Source organism: Lactuca sativa, chromosome 8 (assembly GCF_002870075.4).
Source record: "Lactuca sativa cultivar Salinas chromosome 8, Lsat_Salinas_v11, whole genome shotgun sequence".
In the NCBI taxonomy this organism is placed as follows: domain Eukaryota; kingdom Viridiplantae; phylum Streptophyta; class Magnoliopsida; order Asterales; family Asteraceae; genus Lactuca; species Lactuca sativa.
In genome coordinates, this window is record NC_056630.2 from 15,808,883 (window position 1) to 15,815,767 (window position 6,885).

Consider the following 6,885-nt stretch of genomic DNA (forward strand, 5'->3'; position numbering starts at 1 on the left):
GCATTTTTATCTTTTAACATCTCAACAGACATTCATATAAAAAGTATGGGTATTTTGGGGGATAACTTTCTATTGAGCTCCAAGTGACTGTACACATCGCATCCTTCCTTTTTAAATTTATGTTATTTTAGAAAAACATTGTAAAAAATCCTTTGCAAATCCATAGTTTGAGTCTGGAATCACATGGGTGTTCATCCAGATCCCTCAAAATAGGGCTCTAATAATACCAACTTGTAACGTCCCAAAAACCATAGTAAAATATTTTCATTTATAAAAGGGAATAAATCATTTTTCCATAAAGCATAAGTAATCAAAATATTGTTTCACAACCATATTGTAAAACCAGAGTATCAAAACATAGTGTCTCCCAAAAACATATCAACCACCGAATGAAGTGTACAATCAAGTCTTTGTCTTCTCCTGATCCTCTAAATTACCTGAAACATTTAAATCCACAATTGTAAGCCAAAGTTTAGTGAGTTCCCCAAAATACCCCACACAACAATAGACATACAATGCATACACACATGAGCCTTTAGTCTGACTGGAATGCCTTGCAAGGCCTATAGTACACCTGAACCGCTTTCCTGAGCGTTTAACATGTAGTTGAACCGCTCTCTCGAGCCTACAACATGGGGATGGGCCGCTCTTCCTAGGCCTTCAGTGTGATTGGACCACCTTGTAAGGCCTATAATCCACCTGGATTACACAAGTCTCTTGGCCTACAACACAAAGCAGGACCGCCTCAACCCAACCATGATATGTCGGCATATACACATAATAATAATAAGCAAGCATAGGTAATCATAACAAATCTACCTGCCTAACAGATCACTACAACATGACCACATCCCATACACAAGGATACATAGATCTTTACAACATAACAACATCCTATACACAAGGATACATACTAGAGTACAAAGTATAGTGAGAAAACTCACCTTCTAAACTAGCAGACAAACAAAACAACTCTCATGAAACAAAAATTGGTCCGACGATCCACCTATACAACAATTAGAGCTATATCCGCAAGCTACAGTTTAAAAACCCTCAGGTTGACCAAAAGTTAACTTGGTCAAAAATTCAATGATCAATCGCCAAAGTCAACAGTCAAAACTAACTCAGCTAGCCACCACCTCGTGGCCAAGCATTTGCCACAACGTGGTAGTCTCTCGACTAAACAACCGCAATAAACCCTTTTCTCCATGATGTGGTGAGCATATCACCACATCGTCGGAACTATTTTTGGACAACTTAATGAATTAATCCCTTAATCTATTAACCCACACACTCATCTCTTTCATAAGGCTTCCTTTCACCCAAACTTCTCATAAAAATCCTTGCTTTATTGACATGCATGTACAATGCATGTCTTGAAATCTAGTTAGGTAAAAAAAGGTGAAAATGAGATCAAAACCTCATGTATGGAACCAAATCTATATAAAACTTATGATCTGAAACATGAACCACAAAGGGACCTCAAGGATCAATAAAGTTCCCAAATTTATGAAATCCATCCACTCAAACCACCTTAAACATGAAGAAAAGTGCATAAAAGCTTAGATTTAGGACAACACACAAAAGTGGAAACTTGAGGACTTACAAAAGTCCAGAAGGTATGCAAGAAGGTGATGAAGAGATTTGCTTGTTGGATCTATTCACTAAGAACGCCTTATTCTTCTTTAATACCACCGCAAAGCTTCAAGATGTTAACAACGAAGATTAGGGTTTGTTTTAGGTCAAGAGGCAGTGATGGAGGCTAAGGGTGAGCAAACCCTAGCCATCAAATCCCTTAAATAGGGCTCGAAATCTGGATAGTTAAGGTTTTTCATGTTGGTCGCTACCACGTCATAGCCATGCCCATGCCACGCCATGGTGCATTAAAAGGATGTGCGTTCCATATAGCCTTGCCACGTCGTGGTGCTTACTCCATTATGTCGTGGGCACCACCAAATTCCCACCTTTAGAAGGTCCAAAATGACCAAGCCTCAAAAGAAGTATTTCTGGAACGGGTATTACAGTTAATTTGGCAAATACTCTATATATGACCAATGGATTTTTGTATTTAATTTCGTATTACTCTTTATATTTTACCAGGATTTTTTTCGTGCTACTCGTGGCAAAAAAATTTGGTTCCACCCTTGACAGAGCATGAGCCTCTTAGATTAGAGTCGAGTTCAAGTTCCGTGTGTAAGGCTCGAAACAAATCCTAACAATGTTCGCTAATCATAGAAGTACAATGTATGATTAATATTTAATAGCATAGGTTGATGAAAATCGTCGCTGTCGATAATATACATGATTAAAAGTATGTTTGGCAAGAAATTTTTAAAAGCGTTTATGAGCTTGAAGCTCTTTGTTTTGAAAGACAAACTCGAATTAGAAAAAATTGTTTAGTAATATGAGTTTAATTTATTTATTATAAAAGTAAGGTTGTGTTTAATGCAAATACTCTATTATAACAAAACTAGGCGAATATCCGTGCTTTGCACTAAATAAAACTATATATTTAATTTTTTTTGCATATACATTTTAAAAATAATAAGACATTAACTATAAAATAATAACTTTTACACACTAAGTTTATATATAAATTTATAATTATTTTGAGTCATACTCTAAAATATAGAGAATCACATTATTCAATAACATCTACTCGTAGTTTGCACTTAAATAAAACTAAATATGATTTTCGATATAGTATTATAATTTACCTTATGATTAATTAATTTAGAAATTAATTATATATTGATTTTTTTAAAAATTTTGATTATTATTGTCAATTGATATACAAACCATTGTTTGTAAGTTGGCACAATGTAAATTTTTTCTGTTAAATAATTAAAAACTACTTATATATAAAAAAAAATTGTATCATAATAAAAATAGTTTTTTATATCTTATATTTTGATTTGACATTTTTGTTCTACAATTATAATATTTAAACTTTTTTTTAACTATTTTGAGAAATAGTGTTTTAAAATATTTTTTTAGTTTATTTTATATTTTGATTTATGTTTTGGATTTAACATTTAAATTAATAAATAATTATATTATAATAATCATTTTAAAAGTCTATACCAATAATGAAATATTATTTTGCATTTAATAACATATTTGAAATTAATATATTAATTATATTAACTTGAAATTTGATAATTCATGGTTTCAAATGCATATAATATAAAAAAAAATATTTTTTATAGTATAATATGATATGATAAGATATGATATGATAATTAGGAAATTGTCTTTAAAAAAATTACATATTTTTATTAAAATGTTTTTATGTAATTTTATATATTTTAAAATTTTAAAACTATTTTAATTAAATATTTTTACAACAAGTTAAAAATACAAGTTTCACGTTTCACCTTTCACTTACAAACTATTTTTTTTAATATAACCTAAAAATAAACAAATAATGTTGTTCACCTTATCACCTAAATTATTGTAAACGTTGAGTAACATAAGAAAATGGGTTCAGGTCAAAAGTAACAAATCTTGACATGTCAAAACTCAAAATTGACGGTAAAGTTGACCCACCAATGTTTCTTTGCCCCCCTTCTAATTCTTTTTTTTTAAAGTTATTCGAGTAAATTATGCGAATGGTCCCAATGATTTGGTATAATTTGTATGTTTGTTCTTTAACTTATTTTTTTAACTCGGAAGGCCTCTACTGTTTGTTTTTGTTGCACACTTGGTCTCTGTCTTACTTAAAAAGACTATTTTTTCATTGATTTTGTAATTTATTTAAATAAATATACCCCCAACCCTACTTCCACATCACATGATCTTACCTTACTTATCCACTTTATTTAAATAAATTAAAAAATCAATTGCAAAATAGTTTTTTTTAGGTAAAACAAGGACCAAACACGCAACAAAAACAAACTATAGAAACCTCCCGATGTAAAAATATAAGTTAAGGATCAAACGTACAAATTACCTCAAACCATAGAGACCATTCGTGTAATTAACTCAACTTATTATTTTAAGGGTTTCTTTGTATGTATCCTTAATTTTTCAAAATTCTCCATGCATTATTTTCTTTTTTATTTTTATTATTATTATTATTATTTTGTTTTTAACTCAATTTGATTTCACATGTTTTGTATTTTTTGTTGTTTTTTATTTTGTTTTTTGTTATTATTATTATTATTATTATTATTATTATTATTATTATTATAAAAAATTCTTTTTTTTTCAACATGATTTTTACCAACTACAATAAATTGAACTTTCGACATATAAACTATAAGAAAATATGCATGTCAAGCCATCGTATATTCGCACACAAAAATACTTTCAACGTTTGAGTTATTGTCTATTAAATCTAAAAAATATAGAGTGATTGAATCTTAAGCATTTTTTGACGTCATATTATTATTATTATTATTATTATTATTATTATTATTATATATTAAAGTTCTGCAAAATTTTAACAGTAAACTGGCTGATGGGTTGGCAAAACCGGCCCTTTGTTTATGGCAGTTTGTTATTTTTTGGATTTGTTGTTGAGCCTTTTTATTTTGGGCAATTTATGTCATTTTCTCAATTCTTTGTGGATATACGTGTCATGTTCCCACCTGCTACTCAGCTCCATATCCTTACATGTTTCCTTCACTATTTTCTTCAGTTGTATTCCTTATCTTTTTACCGATATTTCTTCTATCTTCCACCGCCATCCATATCTCTCACCACCTCTCTCTCCACCGCCTATGGTTTTAAGTTTAATCTGGGGTTAGATGGTCAACTTCTACCTTCTGCTTCCTTCTAAACTTCTTACGCTCCTCCAAAGTCCAAACCACCACCTTTACCAGATTATTTGCTTCCGATTCTGATAGAGAACAAATAATCCACTCATCCCTTTTCCTTACGTCGACTCTGCTTCTTTCGCGTTCTCCTCAACCATGGTAACCGCCCCCACCTCATCCGGAATAACCCACCACCTCATCTCGATTCTTCCAGATTATCCTTTTGTAACACACTCATATTCCAGAAATACAGAAACAAAGAAATTCCACGGTCGAACTACCAAAATAGAATGAGCTAGAAATCCGAGCTCTAAATGATTCATTTTTTATTGAAAAGCTAGGACTTGTGGGTTCTTATAGATCTAATTCATTGAAATTCCATCCAATAAAACGGAGGAATTATAAATCTCCAAAATAATAGATAGAAATACCGCAAATAGAGCCATTGCGACACCCATCAAAGGGGTCGTTCCCCACCCAGGAGCTACTTTACCATATTCCGAATTCAATGGTTTTAATAAATCCCCTACAGTAGTTCGTCTTGGACCAGATCTAGCACCGTTCTCAACAGTTTGTGTAGCCATAAATCTTATTGTATTCATTGAAATCTGTTGACTTTGTATACCATCTCATTGTAAATAAACGATCTTATCATAGATCCATTGTGGTCTTGAAATTATATAATAATGGAAACAACAACCCTAGTCACTATCTTTATATCTGGTTTACTTGTAAGTTTTACTGGGTACGCCTTATATACCGCTTTTGGGCAACCTTCTCAACAACTAAGAGATCCATTCGAGGAACACGGGGACTAATTGAAGTAATGAGCCTCCCAATATTGGGAGGCTCATTACTTCAATTGTGATAATGAAAAATCATTTCATTTTTTTTATTTTTTAGTTGGAACTTTTGGAGGTTCTCTAAAAAAGATAGCGAAAAAAATTATCCCTAGAGTCGAGACTAAGAGGAATGTATAAACCAATGCTTCCATAGATTCGATCGTGGTTTACAATTATAGCTTCCATACCTGTTTATTTTTTGTTTCTTTTTTGGGGGATCATATCCCGAATAAAGAAAGAGCAAGAGTAACAAAAAAATGACGATGCAAATCAAGATTGGTACCCTATATCAAAAAAATAAAATAGATTCGAAAGACACCAAAGAAATGTTATATCAGCCTATTTGTCTTCTTGTAGTTGGATCTCCAAGTTTTTGGAATGCTCCAAATTCTACTTGAGCATCCAAATCTGGGTCAATACCAGCAAAAACATCTCTAAACAAGGTTCGGGCACCATGCTAAATGTGTCCGAAGAAGAAGAGCAAAGCAAATGAAGCATGTCCAAAAGTAAACCAACCCCTTGGACTGCTATGAAAAACACCATCGGATTTCAAAGTAGCACGATCTAATTCAAAAATTTCCCCCAATTGAGCGCGTCTAGCATATTTTTTCACAGTAACAGGATTACTATAACTGACTCCATTCAATCAAAAATCCTCCAATTCTCAAAGGAGAATAGAAGAAATCATACTTTCATACAATATCTTAATTGAATTGTATGTAATGATCAATAAATTCAATTGAATTCTAGATATACACATGTCAAAATCCTAGCACGAATCTATAATATATTCTATTAAGAAGAATAAAGAAGAAAGATTTTCTATAGATAGTTGGGCTGGAATTGACAAACACTTAATACCAATATTATTCTTTATTAGTATTAGTGTCCAATAACAATATAAATGGGGCGTAGCCAAGTGGTAAGGCAACGGGTTTTGGTCCCGCTATTCGGAGGTTCGAATCCTTCCGTCCCAGAGCATATCCATTGTATCAGAATACATCTTTTTTGTTCAACAAGGTTCTGTTTCAAGGTCTAATATTGGATAGAATCTTATTCTTCTTTCTTTTTTGATTTTTAATGATTCTTTTCGGAATCATATCTCAGTTTTTCACAAAATGAACTAAATCGAGTTCAAATGACATGCAAATGTAACTGACTCCTTTTGTGATCCAGATAAAGATAAGATGGGGCATAGATCACAGTTACAGAAAGATTACTTAACCTCAGGTTAAACAAAATATGAAAATACATATAAAACGAGGAAGTGCTTAGCCTATGGG

At 31.9% G+C, this 6,885-nt stretch overlaps 1 pseudogene; it reads left to right on the forward strand.

Moving 5' to 3' along the window:
• Positions 1-6,789: 6,789 nt before the first annotated feature.
• The window catches only part of LOC128127651 (NAD(P)H-quinone oxidoreductase subunit 2 A, chloroplastic-like), a 2,676-nt pseudogene continuing 2,580 nt past the window's right edge, over positions 6,790-6,885 (forward strand).